General features: G+C 41.1%; 1 protein-coding gene across 1 annotated transcript in view; it reads right to left on the bottom strand.

Moving 5' to 3' along the window:
- tmtc2 (transmembrane and tetratricopeptide repeat containing 2) overlaps positions 1-25,267 on the bottom strand; it is a 56,409-nt gene that overhangs the window by 29,941 nt on the left and 1,201 nt on the right. The gene's annotated exons all lie outside the window — the stretch shown is intronic.

Here is a 25,267-nt window from a genome sequence, read left to right as displayed (position 1 = left end):
GAATGTCAATCAAAGGACTATTGTAAATTTTATTTTCCTGAAGCCATGCAGCCCCGTGGAAGAAAATAAGAAGACAAACAAACAATGACAAAACAAAGAAAACAATGGGCTGGGTTCAGTGGTGAAAATGTGTTCTGCATACAACAGCTCATTTTTGACCAACAAGTTCCACAACTATGGAATCACAGGAGCCACTCTCAGGAACTAAAAAGTCATTGATTGTATTTGCTGTTGCAAGACTCAACCACTGTGTCTCCTGCTTCGTCAGAATAACCTAATCACTGCACTGAGTCAATACCTGGGCTTCATTTTGAATGCTGCAATTAATGAAGTCAGTTACAAGTGCAGTTTAAACAAAACAACTGTAACAAACTGGAAGAAGAATTGTTAATAAACTTTCATTTGTGGGCTTCACAGTCGCATTAACAGAAGATAATAGTAACTTGATGCAATGAGATGTATCACAGGCTTTGTAAAGATGACACTAATGAGTACCTTCATGCTCACTCAAGCACCAGGGCAAACAAAGAAAAATCTTCTTTTAAATCACAGTGAAAGTAGAATCCTCTCTCGGGTTCTGATTATCATTAGGAACCGGTTCTGTGTTTGTGCACGTCACACCAGAGAGGGAAAAGGACAGCGACGGGGGGGGGGGGGGGGGGGGGGGGGGGCTAGACGAGGACTTCCTTTGTCTGGAGATTGCAACTTAGAGCTGAGTGCATAGAGCGAGGGAGAGAGACGGAGACTGAGCTACAGCCTGTACATTAAACGAGCAGGCGAGGTAAAAGCAAAAGATTGACAGAGACAAAAAAAAAAAAAAGGAGGAAGATTAAAAAATAAAAAGGACAGAAAGTGGCTCATACAGGTGGAGATCTGCTGTCAAAGTGCTAACTGCTCAATGAATTATTCCTAATTTAATTTCAATGTTTTTTCCTTCAAGCCTGCAGCCCTGTCATCGCGTGAGCAATCATAAATTCCTCCATTTCCCAGGATTGTTCTCTATCGGAGAAAGGCAAGTGTGTGTTTCTCAGGCTCTGAAGCCAAAGTGGAACTCTCCCTTGTCGGATATTTCTAAGGACCTAGCGCATTACATCATTCAGTTTACAAACCTCTTCCTTTTTTTTTTTTACTGAGGTTCCACAGTGAGCTATTATTTATAAAAATGTTTTACGGTCCCAGCGCAGCACATGGGTATGACATGAGGGTGGGAGGACTCGGGATACAAGAGCAATAAACACAAACTGAAATGTAATGATTATCAACATTGAGAGTTTTATTAATACTGGATTTACACTGAGTGTAATGTCTTGAGAGTATGAAAGCCAGGCCAGTCTCACATTACTACACAGGCTCTGTGATTATCCTCAGAATTCACATAAAGATTTTGACCTTTTACTAAAAACATAAATCTTGTGTCCATCAAAATCTGTAACTGTGGCCTTGTTTATTTTTCCCCACTCTCCTGTCCCCACTGGCAATAACATTATCAAATCCAAAACATGGCTAGATTCACCCTGACCCAGCTCCCTCGTGTCCCTTGGCATGCGTTGGCTCTCAATACTCTCTAGTGATAAATAATTTAAATATTCAAATCAGCGCCAGCCACTCATCTCCCTCCCTGTTCCTGCCCAGCACTGGAGGATGAAAAGAATGCATTAGCCATGAGGGTTTGGGAATGGATTGAAAGTACTGGTGTGTGTGTGTGTGTGTGTGTGTGTGTGTGTGAATAAATACTTACATGCAAGGTGTCTGTCTTTGTGTTTGCGAGTGTGTGCACATGTGCGAGAGTGTGTGACAACAGAGCCTGTGCTGATGGCTCCATTGAGGCCCGTCGCTGCAGCGGTGCAGATAGAGTGGTCTCCCGGAGTGATTGCTCTTACAGAAGGGGGTCTTTTGTATTCAGCCATCGTATATGGGGCAGGCAGGCAGGCAGGCTGCGGGGCACTCCATTCACAATCCTCAAAGTACAGGACGGGTTTGAAATCTTTTCAAATTTTTTTTCTTTTTTTTTTTTTATGGGGGTTGGTGTGGGGGGGTGGGGGGTGGGGGGGTAAAATCTGAGGGATTTCCATCAGAGGCTGAAAAGAGACATTAGCGGTTAGGAATTTCTTTCTTCTTTTTGAGGTCCATTTGTAAAAGGGTGAGGTCTTCTTTCACCTGTCCACTGCTTTTAGAGAGGAGAAAATTGGCCGTCTTTCAGTGTTTGGGTATGTGTCTTTTCAGTATGCAAATGCGGCACTCCACCGCCTCCCCAACAGTGATCTCACCACCAGTGATTTGCTTTTTCATGTGCTGTGGCCGCCTATAGAAGCACACTGGGCCTCTTTAAGGGACAGTAGGCCAATATTCCCGCACACAATGTGATGGAAGGGATAGACTGAGATTTTCTCTACACTGTTTAAGTGAATCCACGATGTATTTAATCCATTCCATTATTAAATTTTCAATTAATCAATGAATTGTTTAGTCTAGACAGATAGATGCAGATATTGCACTGTTGTTTGAGAGGTTTTTTTTGTGGTGCAACAGGAGCACAGTCATGTAGCTTCAGCCCGCCACCAACAATTAATGTTAATGAGCTCGTCAGCAGCAGTGAATCAAGCGGTCATCTCTGGGATCACTCCCTGACATATTTTCCTCGTCCAGCATTTTGACTGTGAGTGATGGGATCCCACATAAAAGCACTGTCTTCTGTGTCGTTCCGCTGGTTTGTAGGAGGGTGGAGCTCGGTTAGAAAAAAGCTGATGTCAAGTATATTTCCGTGCGCAAATCAGGTTTTAGCAACATCAGAATGAAAAATCTGGTGATAGTTTTGTGGTTGTTTGCTTATGTTGCCAGGCCACTGTGAGTCACATCTGCTCCAACCACACCCACACAGTGCTGATAAACAGAACGAGACGAATTCTGAGTGTTGAAACCCTTAATAAATAACAACTGGGGAGGCCATTTTTCAAAACTTCAACTTTGATTGTTACTGATTTAGACATAGAATATTTGTTATATATTAAAAAACAAGTTGATTTGAAACCCAGTTCTCGGGGGCTTTAAATCTGAAAACAAGAGTAAAGACACAGTCACAAAAGATTATGTGACCATACTTTGTTGTAGTGCAATTCCTATCCACACACAAGCAAATCTATCTACACATATTAATAAATACCAATGTAGGTCTAAAACAATCCCTAACCAATATAGAAAGCTAAAACAAACAACAACAAAACACTGTGTATTTGTTGTTATTTCAAATTACAAAATCAGGAAACCATGACACTTCCAGAGGACATCCCCTGTTTGCAGATTCTGCCCATTAATGCTCCTAAACACACAACAACATCATGATTTTATTTTCCTAATAAATGTAAGTTCTCAATTAGATGGAATTATAGGCCACTCAAGTGTATCCATGTTTGAAATGTACACGTCACTTTATGGACATTAGTGCAAAACATCACTGCACTCTTTTTATAAAATCTCTCTGGCCTTTTAATCAAATGCATTAAGTTGTTTATGAAATACTCCAGCTGTAGTTTCAATCAGTCAGGCCCTGCTCATTATTCCTCTAATCAACCCTCATGAGGCAGCGGGGCCATAGAGACATCTTAACACACACTCTCTCTCTCTCTCACTCTCTCTCTCTCTCTCTCTCTCTCTCTCTCAGCTAAAAGCTTGAATCGCCTGAGTCAGAAACTGCATCCTATAAAACGAGTTGTTTCCTTAATTGCATCCTTGAGAAGTTCAGTTTACAGATTTCAGATGACACACAAAACTCTACACTACACTCTCCAACTCTCTGTGGTCTTACTGAGTAAACCTACCTCTAGTTGAAATGTTTTGGTGTGCACTTGAGTCTGTTTTTAAATGTCTGGAGCAGCCTGTCTGTCTATGCGCACCGGCCGGTCTGCTCCACTCTAATAAACATCTGCAGTCTAAACTGCCTCACTTAACGTAATCAGCACTGGCTGAATTACAACCTTTTCTAGCAGAGTGCATCTTCCTGCTCCCTGACAGCAGTAATGAGATGGATTAGCCAATCATCATGAAAAAAAAAGAGCGCTATTAATGGATAGTGGCCTTCGCATTATTTCATGTATATCATCACCTCTTTGTTCACTTCGCTCTGTTTCCTCTTCCGTCTGCTCGGGTTCTAGCCATCCACTTCCCCACCTCCATCCATTCTTTGATCTTAATTTCTGGCTTTTATGAAGTTCATCATTTTGTTCTTCTCCTCCACTGCTCGTTCTTCCTTTCTGCTCTCTCTCTTTACCATCTCCCTGACTAACTGCATCAGCTCCAGAAGTCTGCTTCAGCGCCACGCTCTTTAGAGTACACCTCATATGGCCAAGATCTATTAAATTTCCATCTCCTTGCTGAGCAATCTGAGTGCTTAATTAGCATAGCACAGAGCTGTGGCAGACAGGCCTATTCACACAATGCTAATCTCTGGCTGGCGCACTGCTGAAGTAAACACACCGCTGATGCTGCTGGCTTTGTGCAAGAGTAACAGGAACGCAGATGATTAAGACTGTGAGAGGAAAAAGCCTCCGTGCTGAAGGGACAAAACAAATCCATATCACAGCAGCACAGAGGAAAATGTGTTGAGGTGGAGCCACTAAAGATCAATGTGATCACAGAGCTGACACCTTTTTATAAATAAGTAAAATCTTCATGAAGAAAAAACAACCAACAGCGACTGAAGACTTGAGAATAAAGGGTGTCCTGATGTGTATTAGAGTTGGTTGGATGATGCAGTAGACTGGGGTCACAGTGGCAGTCAAGTTCGAACTTACGAAACCCAAAACAATGCTGCGTACGGGTCTTTACAACTCGCTGCACAAACAACAGAACCAGGTCTGTAGGAGGAGCTGTCTAAGGAGAAGCAGGGAGGAGGAGCCGCCTGGTTGTTAAATTGTGATGGACTCTTTTCGGACATTATCTGGACCAAACAATCAATTGATTAATGAAGAGAATAATCTCCACATGAATCAATAATGAAAATCATCAGCTGCTATATTAGTCCTAGACAAATAATGATCAATGTGTTTAAATGTGTTATTTGAAGTACAGCAGCAATGATTAGTTGATCAATTTTCTGTTGATTAATCAAAATCATTAATGCTGTGGTGGTGTGATGGAAAAAACGCCATTGTTTGCCAAACGCTGATTGCAGCCTCTCCAATGCAAAGATTCAATACTTTTCTTGTATACTGAATATCTTCCAGCTTTGGATCCATCCATCTCCTTGGGCTGTTTTCAGTTTTCTGATAATTTACCAAATGATTAATCAAGAAAATAATCATTAGATTAATTGATAATGAAAGTAATTGTTAGTCACTGCCCTAACTTGAAACCATCTAAATGCGAATTCTCTCTGTTCTCCCTCGTTATTTCTGCTAAGCTATAAGACAGCACCAGGGCTTCATCAGACCATGACAACCAGCACACACTGGGACGGTTTGCGGCCGAGAGTCAGCACCTCCGTGTCTGAGACCACGGTTCTCTGTCAGAAAATGGTGGATTGCTCCCTTCGGGTTGGGAACGAGTTGCTGCCTTAAGTGAGGGATTTTCCTAGTATCTCGGGGTCTTGTGTAAAACGGAGCGCGAGTTTGACAGGCAGATTGGTGCAACGTCAGCAGTAACGCAGGCATCGTACCGGACTATTGTGGTGAAGCGGGAGCTGAGCGGGAAGCTTTCAATTTAACAGTAGATCTACGTTCCAACCCCCGGCTATGGTCATGAGCTTTGGATTACCCGGAAGAATGAGATCGCGAATACAAGCTGCCGAAATGAGTTTACTTATAGATAGGGTAAGGAGCTCAGACATCCAGGAGGTGCTGGGATGCCTCCTGGGCTCCTTCCACTGGAGGTTTTCCAGACACATCCAACTGGTAGGAGGCCCCAGGGCAGATCCAGAACCTGGCGAGACTGTATATCTCATCTGGCCAGGGAACGCCTCTGGGTCCCCCAGGAGGAGCTGGAAAACGTTGCTGGGGAGAGGGACGTCTGGACTGACTTGCTTAACCTGCTGCCACCAAAACCCAACTCCCGATGGATGGAGGGAGGGACGCCAGCCACCAATTATTGACTTCACCTTCATTAAGATTCAGTCTCAGCAGCCCTCGCAGTGGGATAAGGGGCAGTGTATTAGCGAGAGAGGGAGTGCATGTGTGGGTGGGTGTCAGGGTCCAGATCACCTCTGTGTTAATCCAACGATAACAGGATTAGAAAGTGATCATAGAGTGCATAGAGTTTCTGAGACATGCATGGAGGTCGGGGGTCGAAGAGTAATCAGATTTAAGGTTCAGTGTGTGTGTGTGTGTGTGTGTGTGTGCGTGTGTGCATGTGTGTGTGTGTGTGTGTGTGTGTGTGTATGCACGCGCGCTCAGGGCTCCACACTCATACTGCGCATGTAAAAGGACACAACATGTAATCTATACGATGCAGCGTCCTAATTCCGTGTGGTGTTGCAGTTGGCAGGAAAACACTGTTCAGGGCTTTGTTCCCAGCGCACGCCACAGCTGGTTGAGGATGAAGAAAAAAAAAAAAAATGGCATAAATTTCACCTCGGCGTTCACTCTAGCAGGGAGCATATTGTACTGCGCCACATGAGGCAACTGAACACGTGGAGATCTGGTCCTGTTTTCAGTCCTAGAGGTATACCTACCCATCCATCATAATGCGAGGTTGAATAATCATGCGTAAAGCCATTACACTTGCTGGCTGGGCCTGAGTGATTCATTCATTGGCTCATTATCAGCTTCTATAATCCTGCCAGTATGTGGCCGCAGCACAATGGCAGGCAATGAGAAGATAGTGATGATGAAAGACAGAGATGTTGAAAGGGACCAGAGCTCTAGCTTTATGATTTCATATCGTCAACCTCAGCTTTACTGTAGGCTACCCGCAGACACAGACCACCGATATCATATTTCCTTTTTTATCAACTCCTTGAATCTGTTTAGTTTGTGTATCTGTAATAGGCTGAAAGGCCAGGAAGTGAGCATTAAGGGTGTGTTCAAACATCATACGTCAACAACACCACTGCAGAACAATACCCCCGACCACAAGTGGCACTGCTACTTTCCCACACTCCATTCCACGCCAAACTGGCAGGAATAAGGGAGGAGAGGAAAAATGCATAAATGTCCAGATAGCATTCATAAAGCCCTGTCATACTGCCAGTGGACTGACTGTGAAAGATTTATGCTCAGTCGTGCTCTTCCCGTTCCTGGTGTGTAAGACGAAATTTGACATTAATTTGGCAGGTTTTATGCACAGCTCAGATGCATTTATTTGTTTCTTTCCACATCATTTCAAATGTGTGAACAGTGATAAACTGCTGCTGGATGGTGTTCAACATAGTTGGGCACTGATGATATGAAAAAAAGAAGGAAAAAGCTGGCAAGATTTTCATCTTCTTTTATATATTACTGAAAATAAACCTGAGACACAGAGGATGAAACTTGCTTTGTATTCAAAGCACTAACCTACATTTTTTTTCCCTCTCTCCTGCTCAGTTCACTGGATCCATCTTTTCATTGATTAAAAATAGCCCATCCTGCAGCTCCCAGCAGTTCTCCCAAGGGTGCGGAATAACCAGCGAGAAGTTTGGGGAAATGAATAGACCAGTTAAATGACTTACTTTAAGTCCTCATGCAGAGATTAGTGTGCAGCACACTAAATTACACAAAGCAGTCTATTTTAGATGGTGGATTTTTCGCTAAACAGCTGCAGCTAATGTAGCAAATGTTAATATTTACAGTTATTTTATTTGTTGCTCACAGATCCATGCACTGGATGCTCGTCTCCTCTGAGGAAACGCTTGTTGATCAAGTGTTTATTGTGAGAATATTTACTGTATAAATGAAGCTGACTTTCCTATTGTAGTAAATATACAAAACTTGCACAAACATTGTCCACAACAGGACAGACTGCCTCTATCTGAAATTCTGCATGATAATGAAAATACTAATGCAATGACCTGAGGTGACCCCCATCATGTCACATTGCCTGCAGTACAAAATTAAAGTGCACAATAATCGATAATGACTTTTGTCATTATCGATTAACCAATTATTCAATTAACCAATTAATCATTTTGTCTATAAAATGCCATAAAAGACTGAAAATATATAGTAATATATCTTGTTTTGTCCAAGCAACAGTCCAAAATCCAAAGATGTTCAGCTCAGTATCATGTGACAAAGATAAACATCAAATTGGAGCTTTTGTATATAATGAGAGGAGGTCTAGATGAATGAGAAGTTACTCTGAATGGTGAAAAATGAGAAAGCTATTGATAGAAATCAGTTTCCTGTCATTGTTAAGCTGCACAAGAGCAACTAAAAAATACACAATGCTCCAAAAATGCAAAATAACATTATTCAACGTGATGAAAGACTGAGGATAATTATGTAAGGCAGTAGTCTACACTGCTAGGTTGTGCTGTTGTGCGTCCAGTTAATCTGTTTAACTACTGTGTTTACTGAGTGGTGAGCGCATGTGTTTTGTATTGTGATGTTGGCTAGTTAGCTGTGCATTGGTCGAGCATTTGTACAGAGGGGTTGAAGCATTAGTTTGTATATTTCAGCTGGTAATTTATTGTCACACAGTAAATCGTCTGCCAAGTGCTGTGGTAACCTAAGCATACACTCATCTTTATTTTAAGGATATATGTTATTTTCAGTTTCTTTTTTATTTTTGCAGTGGAATATGTTTTGTTTACTTTACTATCCCATAAGGTTTTGGAGCCACAGTGCAGCACAGCTGCAGAGATGAGATTTGTCTTTCAGCCAATTTATTGCTACCAAGGTCTCAACCACAATCCAGAACCCCTGTGTCCTTTTGTGTGTTCTTACATACAAAACCCCACCACTCACACATCAGAAACACAAGAGAGTCCCAGAGTGTGTGGAGAGGTGCCTGCAGGCAGAGGCCACGCAGAGCGAGCGGCTTACAATTACAAACATTCCTATGTTCCACTCGCATCAATATCTGGCCCGAGTCCAACTAAGTAATATAAGAATATATGCATTTAATTGCAGTGATCAAAGGGGCACGCTTCTGGATAGTTACTCCTCATCACTGAAATCCAGCTGTTTTACCTTCATCATCAACGGAACCAACAGCTTCAACTCCGAGCTGATTAAGATAAAGCCTCCTCTACATCCTCAGTCCCAATCGAGACAAACAGGTTTCTTCCGGGGGCTCTCGGCTTCAAAGAGGCTGAAACAGTCTGAACTAAGCGTCAGGAAGTTGGCTGTCTCTCTTTTGTCAGGCCATGGACTCGCTTTCATGTCCCCTGTGAAGCTGGTTTCCTGATTAGCCGAACAGCTAACTCCAAAAGGGCCAGAGACAACTCACTGTGCTTACGGTCAATGTGTAATGTGCTTTTTAACAGACATCGAACATGAGTTGAAATCAATAGTTAGATAAATAAATGATATTTATACGCATTTGACGTCCCTTAAGTGAATATCAAACATGGTCTCACTCTCATTAGTCTGAAAAGCATTGACTGAGAGGCAGGAGTTTAGCAGCTGGAGGCCGCAACAATCAGTGAATGGAGAGTAGTTTAAAAGATGTGCAGTGCTGTATTGGGAATTTGTAATGGTCACTGACTCACATCTCTGGACTTCCAAATATTAGGACTGTTGCAGGTCTAAAAATTAGACAAGACTCAATTTCTGTGGGTACTTGACAAATACTTAACAAATACTTAACAAATAATACTTACTTAATAAATCACAGAACAGAAATTTTGCATGTTTATCCTGCAGGAAGGGTTTACACTTCTACAAAGCACAGTACTCCTCAATAACCTGCCGAGTTGCAAACAAATTAGCAGTTCTTAGCCGACTGATGACATCACAAACCCAAGCTACAACCGCTCCAGAAATGCTGGGAATTGCATTCATCCCTTTTCTTGCTGAAAATGAGACGACAAGATTTACGCCAGTCTCATGTCTGTCCGTTTAGCTGGAGCCTGGAGGCGCTTGGCTTAGCTTAAACCTGGGAGCAGATGCAAACACGTTGCCTGGCTCTGTCCAAAGTTCACAATTTTTCCTCACACCTTTAAAGTTCATTAATTAACACGTTATATCCCATTTGTTTTTAACCATCACAAAAACAGCAATGTAAAATCAACAGTGTTTAGCTTTCACCAAGAATTACTTCCCCCCAGCAACCTGTCTTTATGCTAAGCTAAGCTAAACGACCGTCTAGCTCTAGCTCCATGCTTAATGAAACAGACATGAGAGTGGTATCAGTATTTCTAATACCTAATTATCAGTAAGATAATCGTCAGTTGGCTGATCAACTGAGACAATACTTAGTGGAAGTCATTCCAGATCCTACCAGATCTGGAATCAAGTCCACTGTCATTAGGTGAAATATTTTTTACAGAGACATTTTTAGTACTCTGCATTTCAAGTGGTTAAAAAATTATGAACCCAATCATTGAGAGTGCGACTCCTTCATCTATTTTTCAGCAGATTGATTGCAGAGTCTTTATCTCCATCTAAGTGATTGATTGATCACTTCCCATTAGCTACTCGCACAAAATAGAGGTGATCTGACGACTATGCCGACACTGCCGCCTCAGCTAAAAAAAAAAAAAAGAAAAAAGAAAAAAAGAGGGTGACCAAGCCCACCACAGCATTCCCTGAGTGATGGTGTCGATAAAAAGGCTCCGATGAATCCTCAGCTCCACCAGGGGGAAGGCTACGGGAAATCAATGGCTAATAAAACAAATGCTTTACATTCCCCCAGGGCATAAATATAACAGACACAGTGAAGGGGAAACTGGGTTGGAATATAAGGGATTTAACTTGCACTTCAAAAAAAAAAAAAAAAAAATCTATCAGAAAAATGAATTGGAATGACTTTAATTTGATGAACATGACAACTTACTGTACAACTGCAGAGGAACAGTAAGTTGTGCAACTGTTCATGTGAGTATTTGTACCATTGAAAAAAAAAAAAAAAAAAAAAAACTGTGAATGCAGTCAAATTGAAAAACACTAGAAACTTGGGGTTGGGGGGTGTAACAGTTCAATTCAACAGCAAGTTACAGTTTCACACCTCCACGAACACCCCAAAGACCACCGGGAACTGCTTCGGAAAAAGGGTCTTACATACAGATGTTTCCCCCCCACATGCATTAAGATAGGAGCCCTTAATGTGAAATTTATAGGTATTTTAAAAAATGTCTCACCCAGTAAATATGCCTTATGCCTACAGTATGGTACTGTGCCAGGCAGAATTCATAGTGAGAAACACATTCAAATGAGCCAATAACCAGGAGCAGTGGATGCTGAGAGTTTTACAGGGTTTCTTAAATCCGCGTGGCTTTCTCACACATCCAGCTCTTATCAGTGAAACAGCAGCCAACTTTAACACCATCCATCCATCCATCCATGAATCCCACCAGTGGGATCCAGCCAGAAAACCACCTCCAGCGCGTTACAGGAAAACAAATGAGCAGCCAATCAATCTGTCCAAATTCTGCATCTAGAATGGTCTCTGCAGTTAATTACAGTGTCTGACTGTGGACGGGTAATTAGGGTGGCCTCCTTGAGTCGTCTGCATCCACGGTGATAAATGTGATGCTTGATTAAAAGCGGGCTGAGTGCTGTTCTCTGACTTAGCCAAACAATACAAAACTCACAGCTGTGTGCAGGCTGGGGATATGATTTTAAATTCCAGACAGATGTTGCTGTATCTCAGCTCTCTGCTGCAGATGCAACACTGTTGCTTCTACAGGAATTTAAAAAGAATTATGCTATTTTAGTGTGGTCTTAATCTGCTGCTTCCCCGTTTATCTATCTAATCATAATATGCAAAAATATAATATGCACCATATTTCAATTTAAATTCGAAGTGTGAATTTAGGAAATAACTAAATATTAATTCTATAATTGTCTATTGACTATCTGACCCTATCAGGAAACTAGGTTTGTAGTTCCCAAATCAAAGAATAAAATATATCACAGAAAATCAAAGTACATATATACACATATACATATACTGTACACGTGGTGAATAGGGAGTGATTTCAGACAGGTCATAGTTTAGTTTTATGCCACACGTAAAAGTAATTTAAACAAATTCTTTGTTGGTTCTCATTCACTTACGAGATCTCGATCACAATGTAAAATCTTGATTATATAAAGTGTAAATAAAATAAAATAAAAAAATTGAAACTTAATTTTTGGAAAAGGTGGCAGCTCACATGAGCAATCATTTTTCTGTCCAAATATTCTGCCGAGGTTGCTATTACAGCTCGTGGCATGGGTATTTCACCATCAAGCATGTGACCATGATCATGTCTCTTCTTAGCGACAGGTACAACTCCCTCTCCCTTACCTCCTTAATTCATTCTACCTTCTGCCCCTACAATCAATTCAACTGGCCTAGTTCCAGAGAAGCTGCGGGTATTGGCACACTGACCTATAAAAACGCTTAAACTCATGATTATGGAAGCCTGCTCCTTCCTTCCTTGAATTAAAATGGGGGGGGGGGACTCCAGCACTTGGGGACAAATACGGTGCCTGGCATTGATTTATCTCTACAGGGAATAGCTGAATGTCGATGGGTCGTGAAGAGTCACGGCTCAGGAAGGACTGCCAATGTTCTCTGCTCACTTTTCACCTCAGTCCAGCAGTAATAATTTGCATGAGCACATGTTCGAATTTACGCTCACACATGCAGAGCACCAGGTGTGGACCAGAGCATCAACAATACCCTCCCAGTGCAGTATATTCACTGGAATCAACAGCATGGCAGACCTGGACACACCTTGACACACCTTGACTTGTCCCTTTCCCAGGAAAAATGTTCCTTTTATCAGTCTTCATCAAACATCTATGTATCCCTGAAAACAAATTGAACTTCAAGAACTGAATTGTAGTGCTCCCTTGACACACAGGAATAAAAAAGTAAAGAGTACTTTTGAATTGCTGAAGGCTAATCAAATGCGAATATGAGTGCTCCATACTTTGTGGTACAGGTCTGTTCCGCGGTGAGCGAACAACAGCTCAAACTCCGACACTCCTTTGAGAAACCGGATCATTTTTGATCTGCTGCGGAGATTATAATGAGGACAACTTTAATTGCTGATGACAAATCACGGAGCCAGTGGAGGATCTGAGCGGTGCAGTGCGGCCAAGGGAGCAGCTGGAGAAACAAAGCAGCATTCTGTTTCTGCTCAAAAGCCTTCTGTCTCCGATTAAAAAAAAAAAATCACTTTAATGCTCCCAGAATTGGTCTGTAATCCGATCACAAATTAAAAAATGCAGCTATTTTGAGAATGTAGAGGATTTGTGCCTTTGCGTTGTATGTAAAGACTGGCTGCAGGTTGTACAGAAAACACAACACCCTGCAGTGGCACATTCTGGAGCAGTTAGGCTTCTTTTCTGCTTTGAAAGCCTTCAGTGGTCAGATTCACACGCAGCATTTGTAATGGCCAAGTACGCCGCGCTAACAGACCGTACAGGACTGTATCCAATCCAGAATAGGCCTTCCTTTCTTCTGCCGTGACCAGTTGTCACATTCCAGCATTAGCCAGAGAGAAACGGCAGCTATAGAGTGTTACCACGGGGGCCAACCCAGACCAAATCTGTCTTCTTTTCAATGATCCCTGCTAATTATCTAAGATCTTTTCAAATTCTGATCTGTGATCTGTTGAACACGGCTGGTACAACGAAACCATTTGCCTCAACTCGACTTTCACATTGGAACTAATGAAGTCATCCCAAAAGTTCAAACCCCATCCATTTGACCCTTAAATCACGACAAAGCAAAAGTTGGCTGAAGTGATTCAAAGGTACTTTAACTCAAGCCATGTTTTCATTCAACTCTGAAACAACTTAGCAATACAAACTATATCAATGGCACAAAGGCAGGCATAAATAATTATTGCCTATGAATTATGAGACCAACAGAATCCAGTGCAATAATAAAATATGTGAAATGCACTTCCCCACAGGAGGTTTAATATAATCCAAGTTTGTCAAACTATCAGCATGAGTCCCAAAATATATGGCTCTGTTTAAAATGCAGCAGGAAACTCCATTATGAAACCATAAAACGCATCGTATAACATCATAAAAGTACCATATTCCCTTAAGAGATAGACTGGAGGGACAAGCAGACATGATGTCATGCTACAACATCATGACATTTGCATGGAGGACTGGGTTACAAGTGTTTGTAGCCAAGTTGTTCTTCTTGTTTTTCAATACATACATATAAATCACAGCCATAGAAAAGCATTGATGGAAAGAAAGTGAACGCTTCCCTCTTGTTTCCACAGTTAAAAAGGAGTGACATGAGGCTTTGCTCACAGGAACACTTTAATACCCAGTTAGAAAAATCCACATACGATACGACATGAGAGTGGCATCAATCTCCTCATCCGACTCCCTGCAAGAAAGTAGGTGTTGTCCTTTTCCTTTAACTTTCTCCACAGCTGCAAAACAAATAGTTGTGAGCGAAACACACTAGGAAGCCATTTCACTAGAACACAAAAATAATAGCATCCTGCATCCTGCATCCTCACATCTGTGTGTGACGAGAGAGAGAGAGTGTGGGAGGATGGGTCTTTTCATTTCCCGGACGAATGTCTTTTCCCTGTCTGCAACAGCGATGTCACATGGTATACGTTTCTCCTGCTGATAACGCTATCAGTAAGAAGATGCTGCTGGTCATAGCAGGGACACAAAAAAAAGAAGAAAAAAAAGCAAGGCCAAGGAGTGTAGATTAAATTGTCGTTGTCAGACTGCTCAGTAATGGATGGACTGGATGTGGTATCACGGTAATGAGCGAGCCTTGAGGGAAAATGTCTGTCTGTGTGGATTTTTTGATGAGATGTACCCAGTGTGGTGGATGAGCTGGCACCGTGGCACTCAGTGGTGACCTCTAATCTGTGGGTTGCCTCGTCTACTGAGCAGAGATACAAATCTACAACAGGCCAGCGCCTTTGGATGTTTCCTTGGTTCAGTTTCACATCAAAAAGAATGATTGATTGCCCTGGCTACTGAATTCCTTTTAGGCAAGGGGCAACCAATCACAGTATTGACATAGTCTGAGCTCCCTGCTGCATGTTTCTCATCAAAATGAAAGTGAAAATGCACCACAGAGCTCAAACAAACTGGTTATGTTCTTATTAAAAGCAGAACATGCATAATTCAGTGACCTTCAGTACAGTCCACCAGATTAAAAGATGAAAATAATAAATTGAAAGGGTAAACTGTGGAGGAGATAAAAAACTGTGTGATGCATCAAAAATAAATTACAGTGTTGTCACAGCTCTTCATAAAAGCAGTGTAACCATAACATTTCCATGGCCATTGATCCATGAATATCAATATGATGGTGTGAAACAAATTACATTCTGCAGAGAGATAAATACGGCGGCTGGTCTATCTCGGGTATGACTGAGGCAGGAGAACGGCTATTATCAAATGCAGATTTCTCCCATTTATCAAGGCTGCTTTCCAGTACGGGTTTGCCTGCAGCCAGAACTGCCATGTTTACTTAAACTGCGATTCACCTTATCTCCAGCAAACTCCAGGTACTGGCAAAAACCAGACACTCATCCCATGGCGAGACTAGCTGAGTTCAGAGTATTGAGCAGTGCTTAAAAGGGCAGTGCATCAAAATGGGAAAATTGGCTTAAATATTTCCTGACCCTGCCTAGATAATTAAGGAGGATAGTTAACTTGAAGGATGATGTGCTTTATGGTTCTAAACACAGAATAATGACCTTCCAACTGAGCCAATCCTGAATGAACTGGTGTTTCGATTGGGCAGGAAATGATGTACCGCAAAACAAAAAACTGCGGCTATATGGTTAAGCAGGAAATTACAGTCCACTTTCCAACTCAGTGCAGCTTAGCATCAAGCCATGCAGATTCCCTCTAATTGAACAAAGTTAAATTTTTTTTCAACAGAAATTGCCAGTTACTTCCATTGTGCCACAATGTGAAACAACTCTAAACTGGAATTACCACCTCACGGTTGTATGCCTCCACCACTCTAGACTAGTTTCAGGTTACATCCCTGTTAATCAAGAGTCATATAAAATATTAACCATTTGTGTAAAACTTTGTCATAATTGCTGTGTGAATTCTTGAGTTGTGGCTAAAAACATATTGGTGAGGTAACCATCAACTCAACCTTTGACCACCAAAATCGAATCAGTTCATGCTTGAGCCCAAGTGAAATTGCCCCAAGAGGTTACTGAGATATCATGTTCCTGAGAATGGGACTGATGGTCATACCGATTTGTGGCCATATTCTGATTGGTTAGTTGGCCAACCAATCAAAATATAGCTGAACACCAACTAAGAAATAAGAATACAACTACATACCAACCAAACAATCAGAATAGAGCTGCAAACTATCACCATGACCTTGACCTTTGACCTTTATCCACCAAAAGCTAATCAGTTTTTTCTTGAAACCAGGTGAATGTTTGTAACAAATCTGTAAAATTCCCTCAAGGCACTACTAAGATATCCCATTCACAAGGCCAAAACTGTGTTTTGTGAGGTCACCATGACCTTGACCTTTGACCACCAAAATCAAAATCAGTTCATCCTTGAGTCCAAGTGAATGTTTGTGCCAAATTTGAAGAAATTCCCTCACGGCATTACTGAGATATCACATTCAAGAGAATGGGATGGACGGACAGCACGAAACCTTACTGGCTCCGGCCCTGGCTGTTGCCAGCACTGAGGCATAACAACGCAGCTGTACAGAGACTTCCACACTTCCTCTATCTGTATTATCTATTGTGGTTGTCCACTTTTAGGCGCTTATCAGGAGGAAACAGGAAAAGGAGAAAGGCTATCTCTCTCTGCAGAGTACATCAAGTGGATGGGAATGAAATATGAACACAGTATATGACTTTTAAACATTTATAAATCCAGAAACAGTGAATTTGGACAGATTACAAAAAATCTGTATTGAAACTTGAGACATTTTATACATGTACAAATGAGGATTTTGATTGTTGTTGTTCAGTGGCTGAATTATACCCATCTAAAATCTGTACTTTCCATGTCCTCCTACAGGTTCTGTTTCGGCAAACTCCTTTAAAGAATGTCTGATATCATGCTACGAAGACATTGAAGGCAAACAAATACCAACTGTAGCACACTTGAGCGACAAAGCTTCCAGTATAATCACTTCACTCCTCCTACATCACAATAGCAAACAGTATAACTGTACCCTTGAGTAAAGCCAGCAGGGCTGTCATCTGATCTCTCCTGAACCCTAAATCCCTAAAGCCCTCACACCAACTCTCTCAATCTCCGCCTCTCAGGTTTTTATGAGGTGAGAAGCACAAACTGATTTTCCCCCACACACTCTACAGTTGGCCCAATTCTGACCCAGAAAGACTTATGCATATTAGTATATTTTACAAGAGTTAGCTGAAGTAGCCATGCATGAAGATGGAAAGAGTGTGTGTAGTGCTCAGCTAGGGTTCATCACCAAGGCTGCCGAGCTAATGAATCTCTATTGGTTTTGTGAAGCGCCTGGCACTTAAAATTATAATTAACACAGCACAGTCTCAGTATCCCATGGTGAGATGAATGGGAGTTTCATCATGTTGCAAAATGATTTTTACCTCGTCATATTATAGCTATATACCAAAAAATTGTTTGGCAGTACAATAACATGTATTTCTTATTTTATGGAGCAATTTATTCCAACTCAGCTAAATGCACGAGGCTTGTGGAAAAAGTTATTGCTTCAGGTGATAATAAGTACTCTGCTTAAAATGTTAGCGGAGCTCAAACAGCCCTTATCTGCAGACTTTATTCATCATTTGTGAAACTTTAGGAATGGTATGCATTAGCAAAAATTAAAAGAATTGTTTGTATTTTGGGAGTTATGCTTTTTTAACTTAGTTGAGAGGACAGATACCAGTCTCATGTTTGTGTGGTAATCTGGTATCTTAGCATAAAGATTGGAAACAGGCAGAAACCGCTATCTTAGCTCAGCCCAACAAAATTTATTTTATTTTTATCAAAATTATATTTTGTTTAATTCATTCATTCAAAAATTGAGGTGTTAAAACAACAAATTGTGGTTTTATGGGAGTTATGTGTTTGTGGAGCTATAACGGAGTCATTTAGCTTAGCTTAGCATAGAGACTGAAAGCAGGGGGAACAGCTAGCCTGGCTCTGTTCATAGTTAAATGACACAAGCTTCCGACCTCTAAAGCCCACTAACTGAAATTTTCTTGTCTGTTTAATTTGTATACTAAACAAAAATGTAAAAATAACAAGTTGTGGTTTAACAGGGTGTTCCAGTACATGTTGCAACTATTTCTTTGCAACCAATGACTAGCTGGAGCCTTTGCTGGTTTTACAGTGACAACAAGACTCAAGGAAGTCACTATGCCAGTTTTCCCCCTGCTTCCAGCCTTTATGCTAAGCTAAGCTAATAATCACCTTGTGGCTCGAACTCAATAGTTACTATAAGAATGGTATCTATCTTCTCATCAACCTCTCTGCAAAAAAGCAAATATGGTCATTTCCCTAAATGTCAAACTAGTGCAGCCTAAGCAAAACGAATCAGCATCCCATGTCAAAAGTTTCCTGGACCACCTCAAAACCTCAGCTTCCAACCCACAAACACCTTCCAATAACTTCATGAAAGATGCATGCACAACACAGAGGTCATACAAACCACAGACACAAGAGCCTCATCAACCTGATCATTTACACGAACAACTACTGACAGCTTCACCATCACAGAGGAAAGGCTGTCGGTGCACACACACCTCCTCATGTACAAACAGACCACTCAAGATTCAGATCCAGAGTGGCAAATGAAAGTCAGTACTCACTTTAGAGTGCTGTTAACAGTCACAACTGATGCCGGCTGTAGTGAAATATGAGCGCTTTGTCAAGTGTAGCAAAAAAAAAAAAAAAAAAACACGTTTGATTTTCTGTCCTGACAGCTGTTCTGGGCTACAGACAAAAAAAAACTTCACAGTCACTGAAAAATGATACTCAATGGATATTGATTACAAAAGGCAGAAAGGGTAACTGCTTGAGATTCGTGTGATCACCAGCTTGGGCTTGGTTTTATATTACGCCCCAACTGCTCTAAGTTGTTTTAGTCCACCTTGTAGTTTAAAGAGGGAAAGTGGATGCCAGCTTCTAAACGTAATCTAACGCCACAAAAAGGAGCTTTGCTTACAAAGTGAGTTTAGTGTGCTGTGGTAGAAATTCAACCCCATGCTGCTGAAGACAGTTATGAAGGGTCTCAGTTAGAGACGGGCATAATGAACACACATGTACTTTTATCTGCGGTTCTGAGGATTTCACTCTCCCAAATCTAACATGGGTGTTACATGACAAATGTACAGCTTTGGCCTGTGTATCATACAGGATGCTGGCAATGCTGTCTGTGGATACCAGTGTTTTGGGATCCACATATGGTGTGTATACAGGGAGGGTCGTGGGACTGAGGTTTGGCGGTCATGTCTTGGCAGACGGGCGGGTCGACTGTGGCCTGCTAAGCATAAGGGCCAGCCAAGGGTTAGCAACAGCCTCAACCAGCCTCATGCACCGCTGGGACCCAGTGGGACAAAGAGGGACAACCTAAAAATAAACGAACCCGTCTCTCCTCCATGTTGTGTAGAGGGTCCTGAGGAAAATGTTCTATGAAGTATTACATTTATTAAGTCTGTCAGAGGACTGTGGAATTCATCAAAGCTCTCAAACTATGCAACTAACAATTACTATCAATCAATTAATTGATTAAACTCCATTTCAAACACCAGGTGCTATGTATTCTTTAAATTTTTTTTTTGCAGTTTCTTGGTCTTTCTGCCATTCATACACCAAGCTGACAATAATTGAGAGTGCTGTCAAATAACCACTTTGACTAAAATTAACATTATGTTGCCATTCATTTTGGACTTATACATAGATATATAGCAGGCCTTGCTTCAGTTGAACTAAGCATATATCTACAGAGAAACCCTGTGCCTAACCCTTGAAGCTTTTCTGATAATCTGACTATTTCAAAACATTCAAAAACTCCCTGAAAGTAACTGTAGTAAGTGCTAGGAAAGAAGATGCCTCAAAATCAGAATATAAATCCCTAGCCCCATCAGCCTGCATCACTAAAGCAGGGATAGTGAGTGGGAGGAAACCTCAAATCCTCAGCATGTTCTTAAGTCAAAAGTTCAAGGTGGCAGACCTTAGAACTGTACAAGGAGAAGATTCATCTTATTAATAAAAGGGATTCAACTTATGACAGTACCTTTCATAAAATGTTTCTGATAAAGACAAAAAAACTGCCTAGTGTGTGCCTCACTACCCTTTCATTATGAGGAACAAGCCATGCAGGCAGTTCTGTTTGCCAGAGGACTGTTTTTCCTGCCTCTTTAAGGATTGCAGAAGCTGGAGCACATCCCAGCGCAAGGAGATAGGCTTTAACATTTCATCCTGTCTTCAGCACAACTGCTGCCATTTCTTTCCTTAAGCACCGAACTGGACACCATTATAAACCCAAAGAGAACTTCTAATTCACTCTATTCAACATACTGGTTTCTCAAGCCTTCATTTGTGGCTTCCAAAGCAGTTTCAAAGCCACATCTGCAGAGTTGACCACTAAGTGCTCATGTGAATTAAATCTGCTACTAATCAAGACAAGACTCTTTCCTCCCGCCTTCCTATTGTTTGAATGGTAGCCCGAGCCCTCCATCCCAAACCTAAGGAGGCTACAGACAGCAAAAACAAGGCATCAATAGCAACACTCTTTTTATGGCCAATGAATAAAAACATATGTTAATTCTTAAATACATACTATTGCATACAATGGTGACAGATCACCAGATAAGTTTTCACCACCAAACCACATTTTTCATGAGGTTTGCCTGTTTCTCCTCGAAAACACATAATCCTTTATGTACGCAAATCTGGTTAAAAGCCTCTTGCCTCAAAACCATCTCAAATTACTATTCATAAACACTTTTTTTCATTGGTTATCCTCACCACTTTGTTCATTTTAACTTTCTGCTTGTCTTGAGGCGATGTTACTCATTTGTAAAACGCTTACAGTAAAAAATTCCTCCTGACAGGCACAAGCTTTTACACCTCAACAGTATTACTCACTGCACACACAACTCAGTCAAAGACATTTTGCTCGCTCATTTCATTAGCCTACTTCTTCCCTCAATATTTATCTGCTCCAAGCACATAGTGTAACTTAAACAGCCTCAACACAACTAGGGCACATGTTTTAGATAATTATTCCGCAAGAGTCACAGAAATTTCTCCACCATTTCTCTTCTCTGAACCCAACCGGTCGAGGCAGATGGCCACCCACCCTGAGCCCGGTTCTGTCAGAGGTCCTTCATGTTAAAAGGGTTTTTTTCCTCTCCATTGTACCTAAGTGCTTGCTTGCAAGGTCCTAACCTTACTGTGTAAAGTGCCTTGAAACAATGTATGTTACGATTTATAAATATAAGTGGAATTGTATTGAATTCCTGGCAACATTTACTAGAGTGGGCCAAAACGTATCACAGTGAGCCTTGGAAGCGCCAGCCCATTAAAGATAACATGAGCTGTAATCAATCACAGACATGATATAGAGATTACATGGGTGCTTTTGGTGGAACCTGATCAAATACAAGCATCAAATGTACAAAGTGATGTTTGCTAAACTAACAAATTGAAAATTAAATAAAAATCGATTTTGAGGAACATTAAAGTTTATATTAATGTTTTCAATAAAAATGTCATGTAACACTGTCTTGGTCAGTGTTAAGCAGCAGTACATTACTTCTAGTATTAAGTAGTGTAAAAGATTTAAATGTACATGTTTTAAAAAATTAAGTAAATTGAGTAATTGTTCTACTAATCCCTTTAAACCTCAGTTACTTTGAGATTTTGGGGGCAGAAATGTTAGCTTGGCGCAGGAAATCAGCTAGCCGGCCAAAATAAGTGGAACATGCCTTCTGGTAACTCCAAAGTAACCTTGTTTACATGTTACATGATTTTTAGCTAGCTACTGGTAAGCCTATAGTCAGGACAATTCATTTGTCTTTTGTTGAATTTAAGTTCAATGTTCCCTCCCCTTTTAGCCCTATTTTAGTCAACTCCCAAAGGAAATATCTGTCTCTGTAGCTGCTAAATGCTCCATTATGCTCACAAGCTAGCTGCTACCTTTCTCTCTCTGTGGTCAGATGCTGGGAGGGTAGCGTCCAGTTTTATCAGAGCTTTATAGGTAAAAACACAGATTGAGAGCAGTTAGACTAAACCAAAACAGTAAAGTTACGGGCCTGCTTTAAACCAATTAAATGCACTCCTTCTCTTATCTGAGTGGCTGTTGATACAAGCATATATGAACATTCCTGACAACAATGCTCCTTATTAACTGAGGGTACTTCCACATAGGCTACTTGTTAGATTTATTTGTGGGACAAATGGAGGTTGCATACATAACCAAAATAAGGAAGCAAGAAAACAGTTCTTCCCATGTTTTTTACACGCCCTGGGCAGCTTCATAGAGATATTGTTTGTACTTATAGTTACATATTGTCATATGTGTGTTCCAAAGGGTTAAACAATGTGTGCCCCATTAACATTCATACAGGCAGTTGATTAGCACTTCAATTCTAAGCATTATGTTTTGAACTATGATGAAAGGGCACTTCTTTAAGACAATCCCATATTGATGCATTTATCGGTTAACCCCAGAAACCAAGCTAGAGGAGTAACAGATGTTGCAACCAACAGACTCTGTGATCCTCTGCTTCATTGTGGCACTTCTCTTGAGTCACTACTCCATGGCATATTTAATTGTTTAATCCCTGGTTTGGGTCGACCATTTTCTGTTTTAACAATGAGGATATTTCAGATACAGAATGAATCTAAATTTCATGGTGCTTATTAAAGGGAATGTGCCAGCCAGTGAAATCCAAGCTTCACCAATCTCCTCTACACCCAGAGCTTCACCCAGTGATTAAATTGTTTTGCTCTTCTGAAACAAAGAGGGAAGATGTTTTCACTTCAATCCCCTTGGGGACCATAATGCATTTCTGAGTTGCGCGGAGAGACTATGACGTGATTTGGGGTCACAGATTTCTCAGGATACACAACTCTGAAAGCTGAAAACCACTTAGGATGCATTTCATTTCACAATGTCACCCTTTTTTTATCTCTTCTCCTTGCTTCACTTTTTGTGTCTATTGAATAATGCCCTAGTCTTCCAGTGAAGACATCCATTACGGAGTCGATTTGCCAAAAGGTGTTGTTAAAAACCAATATCACTGAAATGTCTGCATCATGCAAAGTCTCATTTGTTAACCTGTCAAAAGCCTCGATGACGGGTTTTCAAAGGCGAGTTGAGAGGTTATGGTAAATACATTTTCCAATCTATAACCACAGTGCCAAAGCAATCAATCTAACAGGCTGAACAAACATATCAACACTGTGAGAAGATTGTTTAAAAAAGGAGCCTGCTTTTACATTTGACTAAACCCAAGAAAAGCCTGACGGTAAACCAGCAGATCACATCTTGATTTTTTTTCCCCCCAAATCAAAAAATGGCCTGGCTCAAGTTCTTTCCCAGCTCCCGTAAAACTTAGTCATCGGCTTTTCATTGGGATTACCATTGGCCAAGACAGTGCCTGGCCAGGCCCTGAGCAGTGCCCAGGAAAAACACTTGACATGATTGAAAAAGCAGAGAGCAGCCAGAACATCCCCACAAGTCAGACTGCACAGACATAGAGGACTTATCAGCTTCGCCATCTCGTCTAGGATGTGAAGAACTGCATGTGACGTGTAACGCAAATTTGATTACAGGGTGAAAGGTCAAATAAGTCTCAGTTCACAGCAAAGGATAAATGTGGAAAAACAAATCTGTCTACAACCAACAACTCCAGAGCAGAATGATGAGTGCAGCTCTCCTCTACTCCAATCTTTCTCTCGCCTTAACCTTTTGCTCATAACTCTCATCTAATCCCCACAGGAAGAGACTGGGAGCACACGACTCTTGACCCCAAGCGAGGACACCGTTTGATGAACGACCATGAAAGGTCAGACCTCTGATTGGTATTCAACCCCCTCCATCTGAGAGCGCTGAACCAAAACCCCACATTTCTGTCCCCCAGAGTGTAAATTACCAGCGTGACGTTGATAGATACACAGCATTGGCAGATACTGAACTTTCACTGAGGGGATGGAGTGCAAGCGTAGGCTGAAGCGGGCAGGGCAGTGCGGCGGGTAATCTGTCACCTAAGGGCTTTTTGACAACCGCGCAGTGTCACGGTCACATGTTCGGATGAGGCTGATGGATGAATAACCACTGGCCGCTTCACGGGGACACTTGGTGAGGTGTGATGTAACTGGAGACGGCATACAAAGCTCATTCCTCCCAGCACTCTATGTTTCTCCACTACATCTCCTCCTCCTTCACCTCCACACACACTCGATCTTGCTCACACACAACACACAGAGGGATCACCGATGGTGCTGAAAAGTAAAGTGTGGGGGGGGGGCTCTTTGACCTTTAAGTGTCTGGAGATGCTTACCAGACTGAATTGTGGATGAGAGGGAGGCGACCTGTTCACTGTCTGTTCATTCTTTTAATCTACAGAAAAATTTACCACATACCTAGCATATCAGTAGTTTTTACTCTGTGATTTAATACTTGATAACGGAAGACCAATTAATACCAGTTTTGACAGAGCCAAAACCCCTTATGCCCATATACAGTACTTTAAAGTCAATGAAGAACTACCTGTCTAGCTCCTCTTTTCAAAAGGGGAACAGCTGTGGTGATGTAAGGCAGATATATGATATATATATATATATATATATATATATCATATATCTCAACAGCCTATTTTTCTATACTTGTAAGACAAAGCACAATGAAGCATCATCTAATCCTCTAATCTCCAAGAGTCAGAACATTTGGAATATTTCACACAAAAATCAGAAAAAAAGAAATATAATTTTATGTCATATTATTATTTTGAATGCAAGAATATTAAAGTTTAGTAGTAGTAAAGTTAAAGCAGTTTCTCCAATGTGGGTTCTATCATTGCAAACTGATTATCTTTGGCTTTTGGACTGTTGGTCTGACGAAAGTAGAGTTTGTAGAAACCAGGGTGGACATTTTTCACTGTTTTCTAACATTCTATCAACAACAATTAATGCTTATTTGATTAAGTGATAAAATAATCAGATAGATAACTGGATAATGACCATACTTTTAGTTGTACATTCTTCTC

Source organism: Seriola dumerili, unplaced genomic scaffold, assembly GCF_002260705.1.
Source record: "Seriola dumerili isolate Sdu_G_001 unplaced genomic scaffold, Sdu_1.0 BDQW01000138.1, whole genome shotgun sequence".
Lineage (NCBI taxonomy): Eukaryota > Metazoa > Chordata > Actinopteri > Carangiformes > Carangidae > Seriola > Seriola dumerili.
The sequence above is the reverse complement of the archived record's forward strand: the minus strand, read 5'-3'. Positions and strand labels throughout refer to the sequence as shown.